Genomic DNA, 15,767 nt, shown 5'->3' on the forward strand with positions numbered 1-15,767 from the left:
AAATACGACTTCCCCTAGGTATACTATAATTTTTAGGAAGAAGTATGATTGATAGAATTTTGTAAAATTATATATAATTTTTTTTAAAACAAACTCATTGTGAGAAATTAAATTCAAACTTAATCGTAACATTAATACTAAAAGCATTTCTTTCAAAAAAGATATTTATTTTTTGTCTTAATTCGTCTTTAGTTTATATCACTTCACTAGAGATATATGAAATTGTAGGTTTGTATAAAAATATTTTTTCTTTAACAGGATTTTGTTGCTTTGGAAATTTTGACAAGTTGAGAAATACATGTGTATTGCTGCTAGCAGGTTAAATAACGAATATGTTTCTAAATATATCAAGACACCAAATCAATTTCCAATATCATCTTCACATCAGGTATACATATCAGAGCAAACGCATCAACTTGCCAATTTACAGAGACAATTTTAAGATGCTAATTTCTCTGTCGTATACACATAAAAAGAGTGCAAATCGCGAAAACAAATGTTTGTAATGACCGGCGTCAAATGACATTCATTACGTTTTTTGTTGGCAGTCAATTTCAGTATTTATTAACGTATATTGATAATAGGAAGAAAGTTATTCTGATGTAATTAAAGCCGTAGGATTTGAACTTGATGCTCATTTCCTAGTATCTCATTGCTTTTTGATGAGAACCTATTTGTTGAAGGTGTGGGGTGAGGTATAAGATAAAGATATAACAAAAGATAACACACTGGATAAGGCTTAATAAAACGATAAGGTAAGTCCCGAATATTCGTATATAATAATTTATAGATATTAAAAAATAATAAAGATGTTTTTAAAAATTAAATTCATATTGAGAAAATAACTTTGCTAAATAAATATTGACAAATGCTAAATGTAGATAGGTAATATCATATTGTCAAGAATTCAATTTTACAAAATATTTAATTTCATTTTATTTGTTTCATTAAAAATCCTTTTTTTTAATGGTTTCAGATTTTTTTTGTACGGTCTTATGTTGTAAACAATTCATTATTTTGGAAAGAGTTATAAGGCTTAATGAATATAACAATATTAAATGCTTTTTTCCCATTATTATATCATTATATTTTCAATTTTATATACTTTCTTAAGCTATACAAATAAAAGAGGGATACGAAAAAGATACGGACTCAAAAATAACGAACTCTTATGTAAAATGTATGGGTGACAATACAGGCAGAATACAAAATACTTTGGGTCTATCTGACATTTTTGGAAATTGAAATGTGTGTATTAACCTAACTAATGACATAATTAATACTCAAACATAATTAATAGGATTAATGAGTTAATTGTATTTAGTATATATTTACATTATAAATAGCTTGCTGTAATTGTTCTATTTCAACATTCAGTGACTCCAGAATTTTATATGACTTGTATTTAGATAAATATGAGAGATGTGGTATAATTGTCAATGAGACAAACTTATATTCATTATAGAGACAACAGGGCGATGATGAAAGCAACTATAAGGCATTGTATAACTTTCAACAATTACCAAAACCAATACTATTTAGTGGCTATAAAATAGTTAATTTATTATATGTTGATTCTGTACATCATATACCTCTCATATCAAAATATTTAGAAAACTACATATTTTACCCTTTAAGCTCTTTGGTTCATTAAAATCAAATACATATCTGATATGTGGTAACAGCATATGTCTATAGTGTTTATATAATTTGTGACATTATTTTGTTTTAAATAGAACAAATCAAAAGATCTGGACTATATGTTGCTCGTTTTATCTCTTTTTGTATCTCATGGAAGAAATCAAAGAAGTAAATGAACTGAAACCAAAGTTTTATTGTTCTGTTTTTCAAATACGCAATATTGGTGTTAAATTTGCGATAATCTATCAAAAATGTCCTCATCAGCAATTATTAGATCATAATAAAAGGTTTATTTTTACGGATATATGGAAAGTGTTAAGCACACTAGGCTCTCTTTTATTTAAGTTCATCAAGGATTCACAATCTTTCTGCATTTTAATCTGTGAGTGACACAAGTTAGAGACAATCCATGGGTTAACCTCTTTATCGTTACTTTTTTACACTGGCCAACCGTTATTCTGTAAGCTTTTCTCAATTGGTCAAATGGTCAAATAATTATTTCTGTATTTGTACACCTCATAAAATGACTTAGAGAACGCCTTCATAGCATTAGTAAATGGCAATGGCAACATAAATATTACATATTTAGAATCTTAATATTGATAATTTCAAGAACTTGATTGAACCTGTACAAGTTTTTATTTTTATTCATTACGACTGGCTACGTTATAAATCATGACCTTAACATTGTCAGTACAACTTTTCTACGAAAGTAGTTAGCCAAACAGTCGAAATACCTTCGGCAAAACTCCATAAATTGGAAACAAAATTTATGAAGGCAGTCTAGATTATGCCCGACAATAGCAAAAATGTGACATAGACATATATACCTTTCCTAGCAGTACAGGCTGTGAGTACGTAAGTGCAATTAGGGCAACAATGTAAACTGACGTTCAGATCCCATAAATCGATTAAGAACATGAATCAGGATAGCAAACAAAACATAAGGAAATGGAATGAACTCTAAAAGGAGGTAGACCGTAATCGTCGGCAGAGTAAATAAAGGCGACAGTAGATTACCAATGTTAATGATAAGTATGCATCAACCATCACATTTAGTCAAAATGTCACAATCTGGTAAAGGACACAATCGGTAAAGTTAGACAAGTAGTTTCAATAGATACAAATCAGGATCACTTAAAGTATTAAGTTTTACATGTTTTAGGGGTGATCTAACACTCGAGTTATATCAATGTTAAAAGACCCAAATGTTGCTCTGTGTGAAATATTCCTTTGTTTTGTAAATCATGTTATATTGACTACTTTTTAGTACTTGATAAAAAAATAATGTATTAAAAAATCGCATTTAAACTTGATAAATACTACAATGACACAGAATGAAGAAATCATGAGGAATAAAAAGTGTGGTTTTATTTTCCTTAGAGTTTTATTTAAATCCAAATCCAATATTATTATTAAGTACGTGTCCTAATAATGCTGACCGGGTCTGCACAAATTTGTAACGAAATCCAATTTCAAAATACAAATTTATAGTTTGGTTTTCTATTCAAGTCAAACTTTGTTTTAGGCTTTGGATTTTCAAATATTTCATACTCGTGCATCACTAAAGAGACATCAAACTGTCAAAATGCACATTTGATTCAGTAACATTGGTATCGTTTATGTTATACTATATCAAATGAAACGAGGATTCTTTGTCTCTGTGAAACTGCCATAAGGAATGAGTGAATCAGACGTGGATACTTAGATATCATAAGATTTGAAGGTTTCTTAGAATCAAAATACCTCAAGTAATGCAATAAGTAAAACCATTTGACTTTTGACTTTTGACTTCTCTACTCTTTACACAAGTAATTCTTTCTTTAAACGAAAAGACACAGATTGAATTAATTATTACAGCTTATTTTAATAACTAGAATAACCAACAAATAAACACATGTTGAATTGTATATCATGGAGAAAAAAAATCAAAAACAAAAACAACATATATCACTTTGATTCTAGCATACAGTTTATTTATAATCAGTCAGGATTCTACTTCGTCAAAATTATCTCCCCATTACGCCAATTTATTTTCACAATCGCAAAAATGGAAGCCATTGTAGGGATGACGCGCTGCCAATTTTGCTCTTGAAAACCGATAAATTTATCCACATAGCACCATTACGATCCTTAAATGTCAGTTGTATTTTAAAAGACAAATGTATCTACTAGCTAATGAGCATCAGTTAATGATCTTGTCTGCATTGGTTCGACTTAAAACTGTTGTCTGATCGGTTGTCAGGTGGAATTTTCGAAAATTCATAAACATTTAAAAAAATTCTAATTAATTATTTCGTGGAAGGGCAGACTAGATTTTTTTAGTAGTTGAAGATTATAAACCCTAGTTATCACACTCAAAAAAAATTTTTTTCTCGAAGATATGCATTTTAATCATCCAACTTGAAAGACTGTCGTCAAGTACTTTTAGTAAAAAATAGCTATTCGAACACACCTACTCTGTGTTTGTGATTCATTAGATAGGTATTTCACTTGACCCATATATTTCATCGTCTAGTACTGTGATTTTTTTATGTTATAAAGTCAACCTGTAGCTTTGATATATGAAAATGATAGAATCAATCTGAAGCGAGCTAATGAATCAAATATTCCTGCTTTGTAAGATTTGTAAGATAAAATATTCAACTCAAACACACCCTAACATAAAAAGGTGCACTCGATTTTCACTTTTCAATATAATTGTTACCCATTTTTTTAGAATTTTTTCTTGAGTCACATAATAGAAGGGCAGACACGAAAATTACTGAACTAAACGATTGATATGTTCTCCGTCCGTGGAAATTTATTTTTTAAATCGGAGGTTATGCATTTTCGTCATCCAACTTGATAGATACCCATGTCGTTGACTTGCTATCTAATTGTTGTGCTTAACTATGTAATAGATAAATTGAAAACTTATGCAAATGGTGTTTTTAAAATAAAACACTTCGTAATTCAGAAGAAAATTGTCATTTTGTTTGTTTCTATCAACTTTTAAATTATTGTTACTATAGTAAACATTACAGTATTAAACATCTATAGCCTTCTCTAACAAAGAGCGTCGATTATCTTGTTCTATTTCAACTGGGTTTCCGACTGTAATTGACATCATTAACAAACTAAATTTCGTTGAGTTACAACAAACTCGTTACGTCAGTAAGGTCTGTTTATTTATATTGTAGTCCTGTAATGTTGTGTTGTCATTTTAATGTTATATTTCACATGGCCATAAAAGAGGGAGGTTTGACATGCCACAAAACCAGGTTCAACCCACCATTTTTTCTTTAAAAATGTCCTGTACCAAGTCAGAAATATGGCCATTGTTATATTATAGTTCGTTTCTGTGTGTGTTACATTTTAACGTTGTGTTTCCGTTGTGTCGTTTGTTTTCTCTTATTTTTGAGTGTGAATTCACATTACTATAAGACGTGTCACGGTACTTATCTACAACAAATTCATGTACTTGGTTTTGATGTTATATTTGTTATTCTCATAAGTTTTTGTCTAATGCTTAGTCCGTTTCTGAGTGTGTTACATTTTAATGTTGTGTCGTTGTTCTCCTCTTATATTTAATACGTTTCCCTCAGTTTTAGTTTGTTACCCCGATTTAGTTTTTTGTCCATGGATTTATGAGTTTTGAACAGCAGTATACTACTGTTGCCTTTCTTTATCTTTAACATTCAACCTGTAGGCATTCTTATAGAAACCAATTGTGCCTCTCTGCTTGCTAGTTTACCATTGCATTTTTCTTTGTGAAATACTCCATACAGATGTGTTTTTTATTCTAGAAATGGGCATACACGATGCCTCTTTAATTTCTAATTATTCAAAATGTTATATACGTTCTAAAATTCATAATATTAATACATTTGTTAAAAAGAATAAGTATGTCTCCAGTTTGAAAATTGATATAATTAAAATGCTGGATATCGTTTGAGTTACATCTAGGGTTATCAACTCGATGAACAATTACTAATCTAGTATTCGTTGGTTTTATCGAGAGATACTCGCTCGAGAATATATCTACAACACGGAATCACAAAAACAAGGTTTTTTTTTAAATCTGTGGTTCGTTGTCAACGAACAAAAAGAACATATCCTTCAGTAGTATGGACGAGGAATTACACACCGTAATTAATAACTCCTTATCTACAAGTACTAATTAAGAAGAAAAACGATAATCTTATCAATATAATTTAGTGTTTACCGATCAGAAAATTACAAGAAGGAAAAACCTACCGGCTAGGCTAACATTTAAAACTCAACCATGTATATCAAAACAAGAGTATTTGGTAATTGTTAAGAAAAAAAAGTTAAATGTTAACAAAGGCTTTAGGATTAGAAGTTTAACTAATGACTGAGGATCACAAGAAAAGTGATGAATCAATCTTATTTGGAAACATGTCTTGTAAACTATCATTGGGGACAGTTGGATTTGCAACTTTGAAAATTACAATCATGCAGACGAAAATATTTCCTGTGATAGTTTCGATGTGACAGAATAGTTATAAAGACATGTTTAGTTTAGAGTGCTAGCCTAGCCAGTAGCCTACTAGATTAAATCCATGTATTTTCGGAGGAATTTTAAATGACTGTCACAATTTAGCACAAGTATAACAAACAAAAGATATTTTATTTACTTGTATGATTAATCAGGGATGACACGGGTTATATTCTTCTCTTATATTTTTTGATGGTATAATACTAAACCCCTATGCATTGCATATCAATTGTCTGCTGTATGATCGGGTTGTTGTCTTTTTGACACATTCCCCATTTCCATTCTCAATTTTATGCATATTCAATTTTCCCAAAGGGGTTCTCAGGAAGATTAATTTTATATAAGAACGACAGCAATATTTTAACAGAAAACCGATAAGTCAAGTATCGTCTTGGTACTCGTTGGCATCCTTGTTAAAGCATATTTGTTTTTCAACATACAACCTGAATTTTTATGGAATCAAGTTGTGCCTCTCTGTTTGCTGATTTATTATTACTTTATTCTTTAAAGACATACATTATATAGAAGCGTTTCTTAATCTGGAAACGAGCATATAAGTTTCACTGTTATCTATTTTAAAATTATTTTCAAAATTTTATTTTCAATTATTCATAATATTAATACATTTGTTTAAAAAAATTCTCCGGTTTACACAACGTTCTACAAACACATGGCCTAAGGAACTGAAAGTAGAATTTTTACAGTATCATGTTTAAGAAGCTTAATACTTTTTGTACGACGTCTCATATATTTTCTACTGGCTGTTTTGTATATAGACGGAATACAAGGTTGTTTTCTGTTATAAAAGATTGGAAATACAAAGTTTTGAATAGTACAGTCATTAAATATACTGGATATGTTATCAAAATCAATAGATTCATTTATATTTTTAATCTAATGAAAGTAATGTTTAGAGTTTTCACGCTTATCGATACGCAGAAAAGGCTTTCATGACAGATAGCGGTAATTATACACGTACATCAATAGAGTGAGCTTACACCCAAATTATATCACACTCCTTTAAAATATCGTGCAATTTACTAATAGGTGTTTGACCAAGCATAATGATTGATGTCGTCCATTGTTTTAAATATAGATAAGAGATTATCAAGTGTGCAATTTAAACGATGTTTAATTCGTTGATTTCGAATGATACGTTTGTCACGTAGTCTTTTAAAAACACTATCTATGCTGTCAAAAGAGGAAGATTTAGATATGTCCCTGTGTCCCATGATATATCCAGCGGACAAGTCCGACGGATATAGTTAATGTCATATATCTAGCAGAGAATTCCCCTCCTAATGTCTTAATAATAAGACGTTAAAACATTAAGAGGGGAATTGTTCGCTCGAAACGTGACATTAACTATACTCTTCCGCTTGATGTATGACATTTACTTTGGCCATCTGACTTTAACTATATCCGTCTGACCTGTCTGCTAGATTTATGACATTATGGTATCCGTCTCTCTTGTACGCTGGATATGGGACAGAAAGTATGTGTTCTTGGTGTAGAAAACCAAATATATTTTCAACTATTCTAGCATTTTTTTCCAGATGTATGATGTATGTGTTTGTTTCTTCTTGTATCTTGTTTTAAACTTTGCCTACTAATACATGCTGTTGTTCCCTTTTGAAGGGTCGTCAAATTGGTTACTTATTCCTTATTTCTTACTTATTCCTTCTTCCTTATCCGTCCCCAGTGTATACTTTCTTTTCTTTCCTCGGATGTTAGATCTGAGTTAATTAATGAAACATTACCCTATTAGTGCATATGTACACGTTAAAGCGTTTGACTGATATCTGCTACTAAGTCGTTCCTTATTAGTTTGTTTAACGTTTTTTTATGCAATGCACCTTTAAAACAAATCGTTTCTACTATTCCAATGTTAAATAAGGGTTCTTAAAATTGAAATAACCCTGTTAGTTAGCCCGTATGCCCTTGTTTCAGCGGTCGACTGATACTCTGTCATTTTTTTTGCTATTACTAGTATTTGTTCCTTACTAACTTTTTATACGTTACGGCTTTTTAATACTTTTCTTTTTCGTTTCTCTGGTGTTAGCTGTGGAATTATTAATTGGAAATGACCCTATTAGTCGCACTGACACGCATCCCAATATCTTTTATATTAGTTATAAAAAAAGAGCAAAGTATTAAAATATGACAAGATATTGAAAAGCTTAATAGAAACAAATAAGGAATATATAACAATAGGTAACGAATAAGGAATATATAACGAGCAAGTGACGTATAAGGAATAAGGAATAAAAAACGAATAAATAAATGCAACAGTAGTATACCACTTTTCAATGGTAATGAATCGATTTAACTGAAACAAACCCGTGACACACACAAAAACTGAAGGAAACTCATAAACTATACGAAGAAAAATCCTGAACAAGAGAAACACTGAACTGCTAGCATAAAAAACCACCAACATACATATAAACGGACTATTTGATAAAAAAAAAAGCTGCCATATTCCTGACTTAGTACGTGACATTTATAGGGGCACTAGCTATCAAATTCATGTTCATCTATTTTAATCAAATTCTCATATTTGATTAGTAACAATGTAAAACATTTATCCAAACAAATAAAAGTCTGAAATAAACAATTAAGTAGACACGGGCATGAAAATACTTTGCTTCTTTTTGTGTGTATTTTAGTCTATACGCCATCTATGTAATTATCGAGTTGACCTCTAAAGACATCAGATGACCATATCAGCGATGTAAACATTAATATAAATATAAATAATTTAAGCAAAATCGTGCCGTTCTAGGTCTATTTAATTTCATATTATAGATGAAAATTAAATGTTTATCATCGTGCATACGTGTATAAGAATGATGTTTGTAGATCGAATCAGTCAATAAAATGATTTACCTTTGTTTCACTTTCAGTGTTGACATTCTTTTCCTTTAAATAACTTTACACTACACTTCCACACTATCTTATTAAACAAAAGTTTTCCTATTTAATTAAATGGTCGTTTGGTAAAGCTGAATGTAGATATATTTGCTGCAACTCATGTAAAGCCTTTTTCCCTAATGAGAAAGATAAATGTGCTAGATATACTTACTGGAGGTGTGATGAGATGATTGAAGCTGTTAATTTTCTCCTTGATAATATTTATGTACGTTTCGGCAACAAAGTTTGTCGAGAGGTTGTAGGTATCCCCATGGGCACTAATTGTGCCCCTTTAATAGCAGACTTGTTTTTGTACTGTTACGAACGACAGTTCATGACTAAACTCAGTAAAGACCCGTCCAAATTGCATTTAATTGATAAATTCAATAACACTTACCGTTATCTTGATGATATTTTTTCGTTAAATAATCAAGAATTTTCTCAATATACTGCGGAAATTTACCCCATGGAACTTACTTTAAATAAATAAAATTTATTCGGTAATAACTGTCCTTTCCTGGATTTAGATATTTCGGTTTTAAACGGGAAACTCCACACTAAATTTTACGACAAAAGAGACGATTTTTCGTTCCCTATTGTCAATTTTCCATTTTTAGATGGTGATGTTCCTTTGACACCATCTTACGGTGTTTATATTTCACAACTTGTTCGCTATGCCCGTGTCTGTTGTGACGTTTTTGATTTTAACGAATGCAACCTATGTATTACTGGTAAATTATTAAACCAGGGATATCGTTACCATAAATTACTTAAAACCTTTACTCAATTTTTCCATAGATATAAAGATTTGGTTTTGAAGTTTGGTTGTACCTGTAGAAAACTTATTTCAAACGGGATAGCACATTCTCATTTTTACGGAAATGTTGTTAACCGTGCCCGGAAATTTAGAAATGATCCATGTAAACTTGTCGCTCCTTTAAATAAACTTATACTAAAAGGTTACCTATTCAACACTGTAATTAGATCATTGAATATTGTTTTATTGGTTGTGTTATCAGTAAATTAAAAGCTAACTAAATATTACTAGTATGTTATATGCATATACATATTCATGGATCCACAATCTGTCGATACCTGTAACTTGACATTACACAAGGTCATGTATTTCTCTGGCTATCGATGACTTTTTTACACTAAATCCATGGGATGTTGGATGTGAACGGATTGATAGTTTAGTCTTAGTTCCATGATTTTATTATTAGTTGTTAGTGGCTTTGAACTAGCTGTCAGATAACTGCGAGTACTCTCAGATCTGTTCATTGCGTCTTTTTGTGTCGTACCGAGCCACGTCCACTTGTATATTTGTCCATCTGATGAGTAAAGCCATTTTCAATTGATTTTTATAGTTCGTTCTTATGTTGTACTATTATACCACTGTCCCAGGTTAGGGGGAGGGTTGGGATCCCGCTAACATGTTTAACCCCGCCACATTATTTATGTATGTGCCTGTCCCAAGTCAGGAGCCTGTAATTCAGTGGTGGTCGTTTGTTTATGTTTTACATATTTGTTTTTCGTTCTTTTTTTTACATAAATAAGACTGTTAGTTTTCTCGTTTAAATTGTTTTACATTGTCTTATCGGGCCTTTTATAGCTGACTATGCGGTATGGGCTTTGCTCATTGTTGAAGGCCGTACGTTGACCTATAGTTGTTAATGTCTGTGTCATTTTGGTCTTTTGTGGATAGTTGTCTCATTGGCAATTATACCACATCTTCTTTTTTATATTACACATACATTTCACGTGTTATCCATCTCAAGTTAAGGGGTTAAATTGAAATTCACATGAATACGGATCCAATGAGGTCGAATTATTCACTTGCAAGTAAATAATTCATAATCAATGTTTTTTTAGCTAATTTTGACCAATTTGAACCATACTGGCTTCTAAAAGCGAATTATTATTTCACTATTTGAATTTCATTAATGATTGAGCAAAACATAAATTATATTAGCATTTTTTAAATATCTCGTAGCTAGTGCCCCTTTAAAAACAGTTGGGGGTTGAACCTGGTTTTATGACTATCCAAACTTCCCGCTTATATGGAAATGTGAAAAAAAACATGGCTAAAATGACAACATTGCGTGACAGAAATACAGTACAGTAAATAAATAGTATAAGTATTGAAATAAAGAATAAGAAATAATACCCTAGTCCAACTAGGCCACGATCGCAATACGATCTGTGAAAAAATGCAAATGTTGATAATCGTAGTACGATCGTGTTGATCACAGTAAGGTCGTATCACGGTCGTTGTGAGGTCTTCAAGATCGTGATGAGCGTGGCCAACTTTGAACATGTTTAAAACAATCGTGGTGCGGTCGTGGCGAAATCAGATCGTAGTAGAAGCGTAGTGAGAGCGCACTAAGGTCGTAGTAAGATCGCAAAGGTCGCTGTATCATCGTAGCGAGAGCGTAGAGGAAGTGTGATTCTATTCGGAGAGACTGCACTACGATCTCACAGCGACGTTATTACGACCTCACTACGACCATCACGTTCTCACCGATACCCAACTACGCTTCCACTACGACTATACAACGTTTACGCCACGCTGTTCAAGACCATAATACGATTCTAGCATGCCCTTGCTGTCCTCATCACGCTCTTCTTACGATCTGACTACGTTCATAATACGACCATCATTCTCATTGTCATTTCCACATAAAATATATAATAAATATTCAGGTTTTGTTTGTCTGTGTGTAGTTCTTGTCCATTTTCTCTAACGGCTCAACCATGCTTCTCGTTTATATAGATTAGAGCGTTGGTTTTCCCGTTTGAATGGTTTGACACTAGTAATTTTTGGGACCCTGTATATCTTGTTGTTCGATGTGAGCCAAGGCTCCGTGTTGAAGGCCGTACCTTTGCCTAAAATGGTATACTTTTATAAATTATTACTTGGATGGAGAGTTGTCTCATTGGCGCTCATACCACATCTTCCTATATCTATTGACACATCTGCCTGTGTCATCTCTGCTATCGTTCACTAAAATATCGTTATTTGAGCTTTATGTACCAAAAGGTTGTAATTTATGTTGGATTGGTTGGTCCGAAATCTCTTCTTGATCAGGATTCGTTACTATCAAAGCTCTCTTTGCTTCTACATCAAACCCTACCACCACGCCCATGTAATCTAGAAGGTTTGGTGGCATGATTGTATTGTTTCCGAGAAATCTATGTATTAATCAGAAATAGAAGGAATGGAATTGTATTGATATGGAACACGATGTTGACACGTTATTACTGATAACGTAGTAAGATCGCGGTATGAACGTAGCATAATCGTGGAAAGAAAGTACTATAATCGCAGTAAAAGCGTGATAAGATCGTGTTGCAATCGGATAACTTGAGATATGGTCGTAGTGAGAACGTGATGAGCGTAGACAGATCTTGATAAGCGTAGTGAGGTCGCAGAATAAGCGCGGTGAGAACGTGGTATAATCGTAGCGGGATCGTTGTAGAAGCGCAATGAGGACGTAATAGCATCGTGAAAGCAATAAAAATTTACATTTTCATGCCGCTCATACCGCGACCTCACCACGATCTGAATTTATTTTAGATCGCGATGAGCGTAGTGCGATCGTGGTCTAGTGGGACTGGGGCTTAAGAAACCAATTTGACGACCCTTTATTTTGTTGTGTTTTCTGCTAGCTGTGTAGTCCTTCAGTTATGAAATATAAATACAAGCGTCTTTGATGTATAAAATATTCGCATTATTTTGATTGTCTTTAGTTCCTACAACGGCCATACATCTCTATCCTTTTCCTAAAACAAACATTAATGACAAACTATTGGTTTAATAATTATGTACAGATAGTGGACCATAGCTGATGATATTTGTGAGAAGAGAAACATAACAGCTGCAAATATTTAAATGTCTCTTTTGTCATATCTTGAAATAAGGCTGAAAATCATCCTCGTAATTATTTAGTATTGTCAATATAAAAAAATATTTGCAATAAAATATTTGACAGCTAAAAATATTAGAATATGACATGCATTGTCACGTTGTATTTAAATCTATTTAAAATCAACAAGGCGATAATTGAATGTTTGAATTGAGAACTTTCTTGCAGTGTATATAACTCCCACTTAAAACAGTTCATATTTCGATCTTTACAGTGTAATAAAATATAAAAGAAGGATTCTGGGATCTAAAAAAATAATATTAATCAGTATTCATATTATTTGGAAAAACCAGAAGTATGTTGACATTCAGACAGATAACTATCAATTTTAACATGCAGACATTTTAACTGGTATTTAAGCATCAATTGTGTAAAAATTATCATTGAAAGACCTTTAAAGTAATCCAAAATTTCATTTTATTTTCACAAACATATTTTTTGCTTGATATTCGATATGGATGTATGGAACTCACACGATATTAACTACCACACTGCTATATCATATATCATTTAATTCGAAGATGTATGTATGTACTTAAAAAGTAATGTGATCTTCAAAAGAAAATATAGTGCAGTTTTTCAAAAATCGAGATCAAAGGTCATCTACCATTTTGTACAAAAAAAATCACTGATTATTTCATATTTATGTATGTACTAGTATCCATTTTGCAATAGAATAATTGTAAACTTGTATATCTTTTCTCATCCAATTTTTAAGTTGAAAATAAATCATAATTTTTTTCCAGAATAAACGTTTGTAATGTTATAAAAGGGTTGGTTTCCATCAAAGATTCTTTTATAAAAGGTTCAGTACATAGGTGTCAAAACAACACAAAATGTATCGAAAAATGTGAAAAAGTATGTTTTTGTTTCTCTAAATCTTAAACATGTTAAACGATTTTTCCTTTTCCTGACCTGTTGATTATTTAAATTTTATCAATGTGTGGTTCGTTTGATCTCTGTTATTCGATTGTGAAGTCAAATATTCTTGCTTTCTTCTGAATTACCTATTTTGTAACTGATGAGTCTTATGTAGACGAAACGCTCGTCTGGCGTACTAAATAATAATCCTGGTACTTTTGATAACTATTTACCTATTGTGGCGTCATGTAAAAGGCAACTTTGCCTGATGACGTCACATAAAAAGAACGTATCGTTTTGCAGATCATTGAAAATGAAGGATTGCATTTGTCTGCATATCGTTTAAAAATTATTATAGAAACAGATTGCACCACCAAATCTTGTGCAACACGATATTTATTCACTCTCGACAGTTAATTTAAAATATTCAAAACGGTCGGCGAGTCCCGCGTTTTTAATTTGAAAATTTAACTGTCTCGAGTCAATAAATATCGCATCACACTCGATGCAGTGGTAGAATATTTATTTATACACCTATCTATCATATTTCACTGAGAGTGTAAAATGTGTGTTTTCAGCATATAGTTTGCATGTGGTACATACCAAACTAGCAACACAAACTTTAAAAAAAAATACTTCTATTCAAACAATGTCTTTACTTTTTGTGTGAAATGAAATACGTAAATAAGAACATAAATCAGTATAAAAAAAACCAGATATATAAAAGGCATTTTCGGTACCTAGAAAAGCCTTTCATCCCGTTAAAAAAGGTTTTTTTCAATTCGAAACTAAGCAAGCAAAGATAAATTCCTATCTTATATGCATGATAATCAAATATCGCATTTAGAACTATTGTTAGAACGTTATTACAAGATTCAAAACATTCGTTGAGGTATATGTTCGCACATGCAAGTCATAAATTATGAACATAGTAAATGGTCCAAAGTTTCACAATAGTGGATATAACCACGAAAAATGTTAAAAAAAAACCAATTGACATAAAATCAATTCATGCGCAATTCTTTAATTGCTGTTTTGTCTAAGTTCATAGGACATTTCAAGACATGTCTTCATTTCAAAATACAGTCGCTTAGGCCATAACAATCGGTTCAATGTCTAAAACTCCAATTCGGTTAAAATAAGAATGTCGACTGTAACCAGTGGTAACTTATGTTAAAGGGGTACTAGCTGTCAAATTCATGTTCACCGATTTGACTCTAATTCTCATATTTCATTTATAACAATGTAAAACATTTATCCAAACTATTGAAATTCTTAAATGAACAGTTTACAGGTTAAGAGCTCGATTATATGGATCTTCGTTTTGTGTGTATTTTAGTCTAGAAGCCATCTAATTAACTATCGAGTTGACCCCTGAACACCTCTGATGACCATATAAGCGATATAAACATAAATATGAATATAAATAGATTACATATGCAATTAGACTTGTCAAGGTCTCTTTAATTTCATATTATAAATTTAAAATGTATATATATCATCGTTTTACCTTAATAAAAATGGTTTTGGTGTATCGAATCAGCCAATTAAAGTATTTACCTTTGTTTCACTTTCAATGTTGACATTCTTTTTTATTTAATAGCTTTACACGGACAATTCATGTGCTATCTATTTCTAGCTAAGGGATTAAATTAAAGTTCACATGAATACGGATTTAATGAGGTCATCATCAATGTTTCTTAGCTTATTTTGACAAAATGAACCATACTGGCTGCTAAAAGTGAATAATTATTTTACTATTTCACTTTCATTAATGATTGAACGAAAAAAATCATACTTTATATTTTGTATATATCTCGTAGCTAGTGCCCCTTTAAGATCCCCCAAGAAATCAAACTGGTATAGGTGGCACGGTAGTATTTCCTGGCCTATAAGGGATAATGATAGCCTTTTTATTTTCACCA

At 31.6% G+C, this 15,767-nt stretch overlaps 1 long non-coding RNA gene across 1 annotated transcript in view; it reads left to right on the forward strand.

Annotated features, from left to right (window-relative positions):
- The first annotated feature begins 619 nt into the window (after positions 1–619).
- LOC139513613 (uncharacterized) overlaps positions 620–15,767 on the forward strand; it is a 33,858-nt gene continuing 18,710 nt past the window's right edge. The window contains exon 1 of the long non-coding RNA XR_011662482.1: positions 620–755. This is a non-coding gene — a long non-coding RNA (uncharacterized lncRNA). The remainder of the gene's footprint in view (positions 756–15,767) is intronic.

The sequence above is a fragment of the Mytilus edulis genome, chromosome 2 (genome assembly GCF_963676685.1).
Source record: "Mytilus edulis chromosome 2, xbMytEdul2.2, whole genome shotgun sequence".
NCBI lineage: Eukaryota > Metazoa > Mollusca > Bivalvia > Mytilida > Mytilidae > Mytilus > Mytilus edulis.